This window comes from Euprymna scolopes, chromosome 14, assembly GCF_053919585.1.
Source record: "Euprymna scolopes isolate OS-2025 chromosome 14, ASM5391958v1, whole genome shotgun sequence".
Classification (NCBI taxonomy): Eukaryota; Metazoa; Mollusca; class Cephalopoda; order Sepiida; family Sepiolidae; genus Euprymna; species Euprymna scolopes.
Window position 1 is genome coordinate 1,577,182 of NC_136495.1, and position 14,890 is coordinate 1,592,071.

Sequence of the window (14,890 nt, forward strand, 5' to 3'; positions counted from 1 at the left end):
ACTTCCTCATCTTGGTTGTTATTGTCACAACGTTTCAGCCGTTTTGCCCTCCGGCCTTCGTCAGGTGAACCGTTTGTTAGGAGTCTCGAACCCAACCCTTTATTATTATTACGGAGGTACCATGTTCGGACTCCAGCTAGACTTTGGGACATAGTTGCTGATTCTCTGTTTTCAATGTTACTTTTTCACTGCCTTCGTTCAGGATTGAACTCAGCACCTTTGGGTAACTGTAAACTTTGATACAATGTCTAGGACCACTCGGCCATTAGGACATAATAATAAAGGGTTGGGTTCGAGACTCCTAACAAACGGTTCACCTGACGAAAGCCGGAGAGCAAAACGGCCGAAACGTTGTGACAATAACAACCAAGATGAGGAAGTCAGTCCGACAATCTCAATCAATGAAAACACCTCATCTCAAAAATACAGACAATTATTATTCATGCAAATTCGTCAGGAATGAAAAGAAAGAGAATCTATTTAAGTGAATATACAAACGTTTAACATGGTATAAAACACTTCTAAGATATTGATATCTTACTATTCAGAATGATCTATGTATTGCCTTTTAGCGGAAAATCACAATAAAGTACAGTACTGTATTCAATCTGAAAAAATGGGGAATTGCACACATGAAAGACAGTAAAGAAAAAAACAATATTCGACAGTTAAGAAGAGACAGGACATATTAAAGAAACAAACATAAGAGAAACACATGACGTGAACAAATAGACAAGATTGAAATTTATAAAGTTTATAAGAATTTTCCTTAATTTCTAATTTAATAAAAAAACATTAAAGAATTCATTACAATTTACTAATAAGATATAGGAGGTGCCTTTAAAACAACTTGAACGCTCCGACATAATCTATCAATTTAAACACCTTTTGAGAGAATGTAACTTCTATAACAACACTACAACTAATAGTTACGTCGAACATACCACCACAAAATTATCACGCTGCGTCACATGTTGAACCCAGTGCCATCTTCTAACATTAACATTAAAAATACCACTGCCTCTCCTACAAATTTAAGAGAAATTCTAGTCAACAAAACAATGCAACTAATAGTTACGCCGACATAAATACTACATTAGCCCGTCGCTTTACCTTCCATAATGTTCGATCGAGTGCCATATTCCAACACTTACAAGAAATGCATCACTGCCCTCCTCGAATTTCAGATGAATTATAATTCAAGACACACAAAATATTATATAAAAATTAAAAAATCTACCCTAAATCAGGTCGCATTCAAAAATAGTTCCAACGAACTTAAATGCCTTGGATAACTCCCCGCCACTCACAATCAACCCGCTCATGCCACTGCCCGTAGAACTGGCACGCTCTTCTGTTCCCCATGTTACTAATCCCCCACAACCGCCAGCAGATCCATTGACCTTCACTCGCATCTTCACTCGCGGGCCAACTACTATTTAAATATATATGAATCCATAATTCCGAGCAAGCCTTTCACATAAATTCCTGAAGATGTGTAAATGAGCATACGAAAAGTTAAAAGTTAAAAAAAAAACGCGAACACTTCAAGAAAAAAAACGGTCACTAATTATCAAGGCCCGAAGCCACTCAGGGACAAGGGTTATTGCGTGTACAGTAATCAATGAGATAGTATTGTAGTAATCATTAGTATTAGGGATTTTGATAGAGTGCCTTACTTAAGGGGGCGGTTTGTCAGGAGTTTGTTTATGTTGGACTTGAAGACATCCAAGTTGTAGTCAGGTGGGGAGCAGGCAAGCGGCAGAGAGTTCCAATGGCGTGCAGTTCTATGAAAGAAGCTTTGCTCATGGAATCTACGTTTGGCTTTAGGCACGGACAAAGAGTGGGGAAAATTATTGACAGTAGTTTCAGCCAGACGGGTGTTTCTCGTGAAAGATTGGCGAGGGGGGACGAGGGAGTGGAGCTCAGACGAGCAACTGCTATGGAAATGACGATAAACCAAAACAGGCTCGCAACGTCTCTCCTGTGGGAGAGTGGTTGCAGGGAAGAGAAAAGGGCACCCCCCACTAAACCACGAAGTCTATTTTATACTCGGTCAAGGCAGGATAGGCCTGCCCAGATGTGGCAGCAGTATTCCATCCTCGGACGTGCTTTTATATAGATAGAGAATTGCATCAGTAGTGAGATATCTTCTGGAGCGGTAGAAGGATCCCACCGTTTTCCCAGCGTCCCTGGCAACAGATTTGATGTACGTGTTCCATTTCAGATCAGGAGTAAAGGTCAAACCCAGAAGCTTGTCAAAAAATGCAGCATCCCCAAGACGAGAGCCACCCATTTCAATTGATGCCAGATGGGAATCAGAGCGTTGATGATGTAAAGATAGAAGCTTGGTTTTGGATGAATTAAAAGTGACCAGCCACCTCTTCCCCATTGTACCACGTGCTCAAGATCAGAGGATAGAGAGAATTAGAGAGAACTTTGTCATTTACGGCCTTTGATGTGTTGCCATAGATGGTCGTGTCTTCCGCATAGATGTCAACGAATGATTTAAGTATGTGTTTAGGGAGGTTATTGATGTAGATCAGGAAGAGAATTGGGCCCAGGATGGACCCCTGAGGGACTCCAGCATTAATACTGTTGGCCTCTGATTTCTGCCCATCAACCACTACTCTTATGAACCTATCAGAGAGAAATGATTTAATGATTGAGAAAAAATTTCCAGTAATACCGTAGCTGAAAATCTTGTGAAGTAGGCCCTTATGCCATACCTTATCGAAGGCCTTCGATATGTCAAGAGCAATTGCCCTAGAAAGGAAACCTTTGTCAAGAGATTCACTAATCCTATGTGATATAACCGTTAGCACGTCTGCTTGAAGAGCGGAAACCATATTGCATGTTACTAAGAAGGTTGTTTCTGTTGAGGTGTTTGACTACTTCTTTAATTAATATGGATTCCAACAACTTACTCATGACACACAGGAGACTTATTGGTCTGTACTGAGAGGGAGATGACTTTTCACCTGAATTCTTTAATACAGAGCATACTGATGAGGTTTTCCAAGGTGTTGGAAAGCTCTTCTCCTTAGGGTAACGCTCAAACAGTTTTGTAAGTATGGGGGCAAGTTCTGGTTTGAGCTTTTTCAGCACTATAACTGGAATGCGATCAGGGTCAGTTGCTTTACTGGAATCAAGGTTCTTGATTAGCTTGGCGACCTCACGCACAGATATTTGTATGTTGCATTGAGTGTTGTCTGTTATAGGAGGAAATACAGGTAGTTGAAGGCCATTGTCGCATAGGATAGAATTAGCTGCAAAGTTCTTGACAAATAATCTGGCCTTGTCTGATGCTGACAAGATGACCTCAGGTCCATTGATGATAGTTGGGACAGAACGCACGCTTCTGTTCAAGATCCTGTTTGCTATTTGCCAGAACTGGTGGGAACCAAGCGACTGCTCAGCTACTTTTGATTTAACAGACTGAGCATATAGCTCTATTGCTTGTTTTATTACTCTTTTACAGTGGCTGATGGCAGTCCTGAAATCAGCTTTAGTCTCAGTACATCTATTACGTTGGTAGCTATGGAAAAAAGGATTTCTGTGCGTGATGGCAGCTGCACATTCAGGGGAGAACCATGGCTGGCTGTTAGGTTTTTGTTGGAATTTTTTGGATGGTATGAATCGATCTATGCCTACAATTAATAATTCGGTTAGGTCTGATACTATAGAGGACACACCCTTTTAAAACATGGAATGCAGAGGTAGGTCAGATATGAATGTACGGAAGCTGTACCAGTCAGCCATAGAGTATCGATATACAGTACGGTGGAGAGGTACGTCTGAAGACTTATAACATTTCATTTTTATCTTAACCGTTACAACGGAGTGGTCAGAGGATCCTAGAGGAGATAGAACGGAACATGAACACAGCTCAGGGGATGTTGTGAGGAAAAGGTCTAGAAGACTTGCATATTGACCGGGTGTATCGAGCACACGGGTGGGTTCGTGAACACTCTGAGTGAGGTCATAGGCAATGGCAAAGTCATGACAGAACCTCCCCTAATCATCTGTCTTATTTGAGTTAGTTAGCCATTCCACGTTATGGACATTGAAGTCACTGCAAATGAGAATATTATCGAAGCATGAGCAGACAGGATGTGGTCAATTTTCCCAGATATGCTCTTAAAGATAGTAACCCACTGTTGTGGAGGGCGATAGAGGGCAAATATAAATGCAGTTGTGTAAGCTAGTGCAACCCGGAAGCACATGTAAGGTAAATTAGGGTCTTCTCTGGAGAGATCCCTACCACATGGAAAGCCATCTTTGATGTAGGCACATATTCCATGCCCATGGGGATCTTGGGGGTCAGATTTAGATGTTAAGTAAGAGTATCCTTTAATTATGAATTCGTCTAGAGAAGTGGCTGGCCCTATGCCAGTTTCACTTAGAAAGAATATGTCCGGTTTCGTCTCCTGTAGTTGTGTTTCAACCTCTGGAATTTTGGGACGTAGACCCCTGATGTTGGAGAAGGAGACCTGGTAGTAGGGGTCTACGTTGGAGAAGGGGGTTCTAGGTTTATTGGTGTTTCTTTATATATATATAATGAAGCCTGAGATGGCTTCTGTTGCCGGGTTCGAATTTATCGACCGGTCTTTATCGTGACATCATGCACTGATGATTCCCGCAAGGATGAAACACAAGTTGTTAATGGTGGCCGACTTGATTAGGGCCTTGCTAATGAAGCCTAAGATGGCTTCTGTTGTGGGTTCAAATATATTGATCGGTATTAATCGTGACACCCCTCATTGTTGATTCCTATGAGGATGAACCATTCCTGTCTGTAGGTATATAATAAATAATATAGTAAATAATTATATATATATGTCTGTTTGTTTGTTTGTTCACAATTTGATTAATATATACAAAACGTGTCTTCCTTTAATCTTTCATTTATATCTATATATAGTATTATACTTTCAAAAATATACAATTAAGAGATCACCTCATTTGCATATGACATTAAGAAAACTCGATTTTACTAAATAGCGGTATCTTAGTACAGGTGTTTAGTGAGAGAATTATTTTAAGTATCCTATTTAAAATTGTTATTTAATAAATTTTAAACAACAATTATATTGATAATATACTTAATTTAATTTATTTCTGAATTAATATTTCCAACAGCGACCGTTTATTAAATTTTTTGTAGAGTTATTTGCCCCTAAATGCTATCCATACAAAAGAAAAAACGTTCACCAAATAGCACTTGGTAATTTCAATCAAGTTTCTAGCTGGAAAAATAAGTCCGTATATATAGAAAAATGTTTGGTTTTTATTGTTTTTTTTTTAAATATTAAAAAAAGCTCTTACGAAAAAAACTGAAAATTTTTAATTTGTTTGTTTTATTTTATTCCTTAAACGGGGCGTCGTTTAATACCTAAAACAATGAACATATATGCACACCCTACATTTCACAATTTACACATTTTTCTTTTTTGCGTTAATTTCATCGATTATAAACAATTTTTTAATTAAAAAGGTAATTTTATACGACGTAACCCAGCGGCGTTTAACCTCTAAAAAAATGGAGATCTACTTTTTTTCAGCCTAATACATTTAAACAGCTTTAATAAATATTATGAGAGAAGAAATTTTGAATAAAATAAAATAACATGTTAATGGGGGATCACTTTTCTATATAAATTTAACGTAAAATGAGCATAATCTTTGGCCAACAAGCCTTCAACGAGACATGTCACATCTAGCACTTTTTCAAGTTTGGCGATTGAGGGGGAGGGCAAAATCTTACAAATACAATTTGTGTTTCTGTTGAGGGCGGGAATTACATTGGAAACATAAAATAACGATAACTTTAATTATTTTATGAGACCATTCTCTACTTTCACCTAAACATTTAATAAACAAAACAACACCCAAAATATGACAAATTCATTTTTTGGGGGGTTAGGGATTACATTAGAAACATAAAACGACAAATAAAAAGCAAATCGAAAAGCATGCGCCTAAAAAAAGCAAATCAAAAATGTCCTTTATTTACAAAAAAGCAAGTAAAAAAAGTGGCCTAACAAAAAATAAAGGTAAATGTGTAGTTTATCGGCGTAAATTATTTGACGGACAAAAAATTATAAAAACTATTTATTTTATATAAATTAGACCCAAAGGCTGAAATAAAACAAAAAAAAAACATGTTTATGTCTTTTATCATTTTTTATTAGACTAAATGTGCACGCCTTGCACGGTTTTAGGTTTGAAAGATTGGCTTTTTTAAGGCCAAATTTTGACTTTTTTACGCTCTTACATTACAAAAAAATATGGCTGCGAAAAACATAGTTCATGAAAGAGGTTTAAAAGGTAAATCTGCCAATACTTAGAAAGGCCAAATTTTAAAAGCAATATAGCGGCCACGACTAATAAATATAAATGATAAAAAAATAATAAAAATTAATTTTTTCCTGGTTTTATTTCACCCTTTGGGTCTAACAATGTGTTTTATATAAAAATAAATAGTTTTCATATTTTTTTGTCTGGCATATAATTTACGCCTCTAAACTACATATTTACCAAAATATGAATTAAACACACGCAGTAATGTTTAAAAACGTTATTTTTTATGTTAAAAAAATCGTGAAATTTCTTAGGACAGCTATCCCTTCTGCCGAAATATCTTGTCGAGATGGTATCAGATACTTCTTTTTGGGGGCGACTACGTTTACATGTTTTTATCCGTTCTTTTATTTTGGAAATTGTTGTGGGGGTATTTACGTTACCCATGATGAAAACTTCCTGTCAACCCAGGCAACACCGGGTACGCATACTAGTATATATATATATATATATATATATATATATATATATATATATATATATATATATATATATATATAAAGATATAATGAGGAGCAATTGTAAAAAAGAGGACACAATTATACAACACTCTTATAATCCATCTTTATTTATGCGCTCTCTAAATTATATTATTTCAAAATCCTATGAAGGCAGATTTATATATACACAGCTAGTTAAGTATGTAGGTGTTTTATAATATTTAATATATTCATCTCTTTTTTACTTTTGTTAGTTTGAAGAGATCAAGGGGCTCCTTCCTGGGGCTAACACTAGGTTATATTATAGTTTAAATTTATATCCGAGGGCTCTTTTAAGAATAGACACTTTTCACTTTATGGCTGTATTTGTATTTCCTTACAGCTTGGTTTTCCAGGGATTGCTTCTAAGTATTTTTGAAGGTTTTTTTTTATTATGCCAGCTGCTCCTGTCACAGCTGGTATGATGTTTATTTCTTTCAGAGACCATGTTGCTTTTAGATCATTATTAAGGTTCTGATATTTTGTTATCTTTTCCCGTTCTGCTCTATTAAGGCCAAAGTCGTTTGGAACTGTGACATCGATAATGAGTGCAGTCCTTTCGGGCTTGTTCCATATTACTATATCTGGCTTCATGGCCTTGTCTTTTATGTATCTGCATGCCTGTATGTCAGTCGTAGAACACTGTCACTTTTCCATTTGATGTTATCGGTGGTGGATCATGTTCCCAGATGTTCGACGACCTATCTAGTTGCATCTCTCCACAGATCTTCCAATGTAAGTATCTAAATATTTTGTTGTGGCGAGCAGTGGAATGACCATCGGCTAGAAGGAGCTTGCATCCAGACATTAGGTGGCTTGGGCTTTCAACAGCTGTGTGAAAGAATCTGCATTGGTCGTTTTTTTGTAGACCAGCCATTTTCTTAAATCTATTTGTGAATAAGCCTTGGTCTTGTGCAGCCATAATTAATCGTTCTTCATCAAATGGATATTTGTCACTTTTAAGCCATTGTTGTGAGGCCTCCTTGTCAATGTGGCTCTGGTTCAGTTCTTCCATGAACCTGCCTGCTCTCTTATGCTGTTGCCATCCTTCTAGTCTTGTCTTCAGCTTCCTTTTTGTATACGCCTTTCTCTTCTTTCGGGCGATTAGAGTTGCTGGGTTGTCATATTCTTCTATTGTGTTGTCCAGTGTGTTAACACTGAAATTTTCACCGAGCTTTGTAGTTGATGTCTGCTGGGGCAAACATTTGGTGTGATGTTTATTCACCATTTTTTATTTTCAGGTCAGAAGAAAATTTGATATATTGGCCCATGCTTACCACTGAAGCTCGGTATGCATGGTTTATTTCAGTTAAGCCTAAACCACCTTCTCTCCGTGGTAAGTAAAGCCTGTCCATGCACTGATGTTCGTAAATGACTTTATGAAGGGCCAGCATTTTCCGAGTTTTTACATTAAGACTATTGATGCAGTTTTGTGGCCAATTGATTATGTGAAATCCATAAGAGACAACGGGTATTGCCAATTGATTGATGGCAGAAATTTTGTTTTTTTTGGTGATAGTTCTGATGAGAGAATTTTTTTAAGTCGCTTGAAGTAAATATCCCTGCACTTTTTCTCTCATCTTTCCATATTCAAGTGTCTTATTCTCCTCTACTCCCAGGTATTTATAGACAGCATCCTCTTCAAGGTCTTCAATAGAGCCATTGTCAAGATTAAGATGTTCTGATGCTGTCTTTCTTCCTTTCTTTATGGTGCACTTAGCGCATTTGTCGAATCCAAATTCCATACAGATGTCCTCTGTATAATTTTAACAATGCCTATCAGAGAGACAAGTTGTTTCTCGGATTCTGCATAGAGTTCCAAGTCGTCCATAAAGAGTAGATGGTTTACTCTTTTATTTTCTTCCTTCTTTTTGCCCATGCTGAGATTGTATCCAGCATTGGATCGCTTAAGTAGGATACTTAGTGGATCCATTGTGAGGCAGAAAAGGAGTGGTGAGAGGTTGTCTCCCTGGAATATTCCTCGTTTTTTTATGTTTGGGGTCTGTATCCTTCCTTCTGTGTGCCGTAATGTAATTGATGTGCACCATCTGACCATTTGTTTTTGAAGGAATGATGTAATATCAGTGTGCACAACCCCAAACAGCGAAGTATCCAGGAATGAGGTATACTGTTAAAGGCCTTTGTGTAATCAATCCAGGCCATTGACAGATTTATTTGTCTTCTTCCGCAGTCTTCTAATATGGTTCTGTTTACAAGGAGTTGGTCCTTTGCGCCTAGCTTTTTCCTCGTACACCCCCTCTGCCCACTTTCAAGGTAATCACCAGTAATCAGATTGTTGTATGTTCCATCAGCGATTATCCATGTTAGGATCTTGTAGGTTGTTGTGAGGCAGCAGATTGCTCTATATTTGCTTGCCGTGTGGGTGTCCTCGTTTTTGGGAATAAGTGATGTACTGCCTACAGTAAGCCATTCAGGCGGCTCTTCATCTCCACTGACGATTCTATTGAATGCCTTGCCATAGTGATGATGAAGTGCGCTCAGTTTTTTCAGCCAGAAATTTGGTATTTGGTCTATTCCTGGGGGTCTTGAAATTACTGCATTGAGCTACCTTCCAGGATACATCCTCCTTGGTAATTTTTAGAGCTGGTATCTTTTCTTTCTCCTTGTACTCCTCTTTGATGGTATTTATCCAGTTGTTTTCTTTATGTACTTTAGTGTCCTCATAGAGTGGCCTCCAGAAGTTTTCAACTTCTTCTTGTATTGGTGGGGAGCTCACCTTTATTTCTTCTTTAACGAGGCTCCTATAGACAATTCTTGGGTTTGTTGCAAAAAGTTTATTTATCCTTTTTGCTTCAAAATTTTTGTTGTTATTTTTTATTTGTGTAGCTATATTCAAATACGTTTACAAATAAATAGCCACCTATAAATACAACAGAATTTACTCCTCTACACAGGGCCGATGTTAGATTCGATCGATAGAAAACAGGTAGTAAATTATTAAAGCACGGATATTAATCAAACTTACAAATAAGGCCGAGACTTCTAGAAATTATCGATGTCTGCATATGCAATTCTTTTCAGAGAAAATAATTGATAATAATTTATCAGCACGAAGATTAAGTCAAGCAATGAATGCAATATGTTAGCAAAATGTAATATTTTCATTGCATTGCATCCTAACTTATTATCAGTTATTCTAATTAGGATCAAATTCTGAATTGATCCGGTTTAAATCAAATAATTCATGCTTCACATAATTATCCTTTGTTTCTTGTAAATTCAATGGTAGCTTTATAAATGCAGCGGAATTAGTGGCATTCTTCTCTGTTGATATGAACCAGACGTGATTGGCTTTTGTCGACTTAGTCTGCGTATATTATAACCGATATTTAAATGATTAATGCCTACATAGATATCTTTCAACCGGTCTCTGCCAGAAACACGGGTGATAACACGATGATGCGTCTATGATAAAAGCTCCAAACAAATGGTTAATCGTGATTCCATTTCAGATCGATTTGAATCGTATACTCTTTGGCACCAATTCTCTATACTTTAGACATCTGTGATGGATAACATTGCGTGTTGTCGATAAATTTTTCGACACAAGATTAATTTGTCCGAGATTTTCTTTGAAATCGTCATATAAATAAATTAGTTTATAATACATTTCTCGTAAATAGTTGAATAAATAAAATAACTGGGTTCTGAAAGATACATGCAGCCTTGACTTTTCGAGCAACATCACTCACCATGAGCGTTATTTCTAGTCACTAATCAGTAGGGCAGTCATTATTAGTGATAGTCCACTGCTGTCTGTATTGGATCTATTTCTCCAAAGTTGGTGCCATCCAGACATGAAAACTCATTTACTCTACAAATTAATAAAGCAACAAGATATCTTGATGTTAATGATTTAAATGATATATTTCCTTTTTTTATAATTTACACTAGCTGGTCGTCCGGGGTTGCTCGGTCGTACAATACGCTTAAACATGACATTTTAATTTAACCAGATTGAGTCTGTATTATTATTATTATTATTATTATTATTATTATTATTATTATTATTATTATTATTATTATTATTATTATTATTATTATTATTATTATTATTATTATTATTATTATTATTATTATTATTATTATTATTATTATTATTATTATTATTATTATTATTATTATTATTATTATTATTATTATTATTATTATTATTATTATTATTATTATTATTGTTATTATTATTAATGTTATTATTATTATTATTATTATTATTATTATTAATCTTATTATTATTATTATTATTATTATTATTATTATTATTATTATTATTATTATTATTATTATTATTATTATTATTATTATAGAATAAATCATCTATTGAGTATTATATATTACGAGGAATCGTTTGCCCGTTGGAAACATTGGATAAAGCATTATTAATAATTATAATGTCGTAGATGAAATTCTCTCTGCGCTTGTTTACAGTATAACATCAGCTGATATTTATGCTTGACTATAAACGCTCTGAGAAAAGTCACGTCTAGTTTAAAAAAGGCAAAAAAATGTTTCGGCGATTTTAAATGGTCTTCCTTTTATTGTAAATTAATTTATTAATAAAAAATAATATAAAATAAAATGGTAAGTAACACCCGGCTTGAATAGGGGATATTCGATCTGTAGTCGAATGCTTTACCACTGAGCTGTATCTATAGATAACGAGAGATCTGTTTTTCTAAGAAGAAATGATTAGCTGAGATTTTATTATCAGACTTGGTCCGTGTAACGTAAAATATTCCCCTGTTAAAAACATTGTTTTAATCTATAAGAAAGGTTATTTCTAAGATTTTTTCCGATTTTCGAAAATAATTTGCTGAATTTTACTATAGCCGGTGTAACGTAAAATACTCCACTGCAAAAATTATTATTTTATCTATAAGAAGAGATAACTATGTTTAAGTAGAATTTCTTTTAAGTTTTACACTTATTGAATGAATTTCTGTACAAAACATATCTCAGTACATTGCCAGACATATAAATTAGTTTTGTGTGAAATTTGCAAAAGAGAGTCTCAGTCGTTTCGGAACCTATGAGGAAAGAACTCTCACACACACAAAGTAACTTTTATATAATAGTAGATTAGCACGCACTCACATGTAAAGAAACCGTTAATAAACTCGACTTAAAATGGCCTCCCTAGCTATCAATATTTCCAATGATAACATCCAATAAAAGTTTACCTGGTGAATTTGACTTAATTTTTTTAAGTTAAATACCATAGATAAGGGCATAATTAAACTTAGAGATGACGAGGGACATAATTCTCCAAAGTATAGATCACGTCGCGCTTTATACAATAAACAGGGAAAATCCGTTTTAATATGATTATGCTTGATAACATTAACAACTTTTATAAGCGGATAGGTACTGTAGATGTTAAACTATATACGATAAAACATAGTGTCAAATCCAGTTGAATACATAACTTTATAATTACACTTTTTTTCTATGTTTTACTGTTGTAAGCAGTATTTCATTTAGGTTTAAACGTGTTTATTAATCTTCTCCCTATATATATATATATATATATATATATATATATATATAAATAAAATGAACTCATTTTTTCCCGTGGGATTTTGACCTTAATAGGATTAAAAATCAAGATATTTCATGCAAATACATTATGCACAAACGGCAGAACAATATCTGAGGTTTGTTATAGGCTTATTAGTTCTCAAATTCCTCGATAATCTTAGATTTCTATACTTTTTCTGCTGAGAAGTCACGGCCAAAATCGGTTAAGATCAATGGAAGTGGTAAAATATTTTCTCTCTTAAAAATTCCTCCTCCCCCTGCCACCACTTAACACCGTTTGGAGATCGTTCACAAGGAACAGTTGAGAAGAGAACACCGGTTTGGCTTCGTAGTTCTATCATGTTAAGTTATTTAAAATCACTAAACTAAGCTGCAGTGCTCTGTGGCGTAGTGGTTAGGGTGCTGGACAATTCACATTATATTTTCACGTTCGCGCCGACATACCATAGTGGGTTTTTTTTTCCTAAACAACTGGAATGGACTTTTCTTGGTGGCCGAACCGTTAACGTTGCAGATGTTTTTTTTTTCCACACTTTATTTTCCTACTTTTACTCATGACTCCGGGTTTGATCCTTCCTACTTACCTACCATAACATTTTTTAAAACTCCCCCCCGTCCCGGAAACAAACACTCGGGCAACGCCGGGTACCCCCGCTAGTTTATAATAAGGTAATTTCGAGGTCGAAAGTTAAAATGTAATCCTTTGGCTAGTATATATATATATATATATATATATATATATATATATATATATATATATATATGTATATATATATATATTAATATTACATAAGGTAATTTCGAGGTCGAAAGTTAAAATGTAGTCCTTTGGCTAGTATATATATATATATATATATATATATATATATATATATATATATATATATATGTATATATATATATATATATATGTATATATATATATATTAATATTACGATTCCATCATCCTAATCTTAAATACATATATGAGTATATATTCCATATCATTTTAGGTCAATCAAATAAGATCAGGTTTACAGAAAATGTAAAAAGTAAGATTATATGAATACTCATGCCTTAATTATAAAAATAACAACCAAGAAAATTCGCGTACTTGGAAGTGTAAGTAAATGTAAACAGTGATTGAGCAGTGTTTTTCAACGATTTTTACAGCCGCTAGAAATTCTAAAATTCATTTATGATAACACTTGTATTTTGCAAGCATACTTTTCATATAGCAATGTGAAAATATTCAGAATCTTTTCTAAAGTAGTAATATACACATATATATATATATATATATATATATATATATATATATTATTTATTTTTATTATTTTTAAAACAGTAATCTACGTCCACGCGTGTTTCGAGTTAACTAACTCTCATCAGTGTAGCTCAACTGTTTCTAGGGATCGAACTTCAGACCATGCTTCCATAGTCCGGCGCCTTAACTGTTAGGCCACGAACCCTAGATGAATTTACTATTTATTTTTATCGCTTATAACTTTAGATTTGTTGTTGTTGTTGTTGTTTTTTTTTTTCAAACGAAAATTTCGGTTTATATTGGCTTCGCCTCGAAGCTCGATTTTTTTTTGTTTATTTATTTTAGAAAGTCGCCCCTAATTTTTTTGGACGTATATATAAAATTTTGTTTATTTATTTTTATCATTTGTAAAACAATAATCTACGTACACGCGTGTTTCGAGTTAATTAACTCTCATCAGCGTAGCTCACCTGTTTCTAGGGGTCGAACTTGAAAAAAATCTACAACAACAAATCTAAAGTTATAAGCGATTAAAATTAACAGTAAATTCATCTAGGGTTTGTGGCCTAACGGGTGCTGGACTGTGGAAACATGGTATGAAGTTCGATCCCTAGAAACAGTTGAGCTACGCTGATGATAGATAATTAACTCGAAACACGCGTGTACGTAGATTACTGTTTTAAAAATAAATAAAAAATGTTATATATATACGTCCAAACAAATCATGGGCGACTTTCTAAAATAAATAAACAAAACAAAATCGATGTTCGAGGCGAAGCCAATATTAATCGAATCTACCGTTTCAAAAAAACAAAACAAAAAAAAAAAAAATATATATATATATATATATATATATAGAGAGAGAGAGAGAGAGAGAAAGAGAGAGAGAGAGAGAAAATAAAAAGGAACAAACCGTATTATGTGTTCATCAACGTTTCGTCTTTATTTCGAGACTTCCTCTGAACGAAATAAAGACGAAACGTTGATGAACACATAATACGGTTTGTTCCTTTTTATTTTCTCTATTTTGTCGGAATACTATTTCCATTATTTTCATCATATATATATATATATATATATATATATATATATATATATATATATATATATATATATATATTTAAAAGAGTGAACCCATCAATAATTGTAGGTTTTTTCAGACTTTTCTTATGTTTTTAATATTTTAAAATATTTTTATAACGCGTTCCAAGCCTTGTTCAGCTCTCTTCAGATATTTTATTA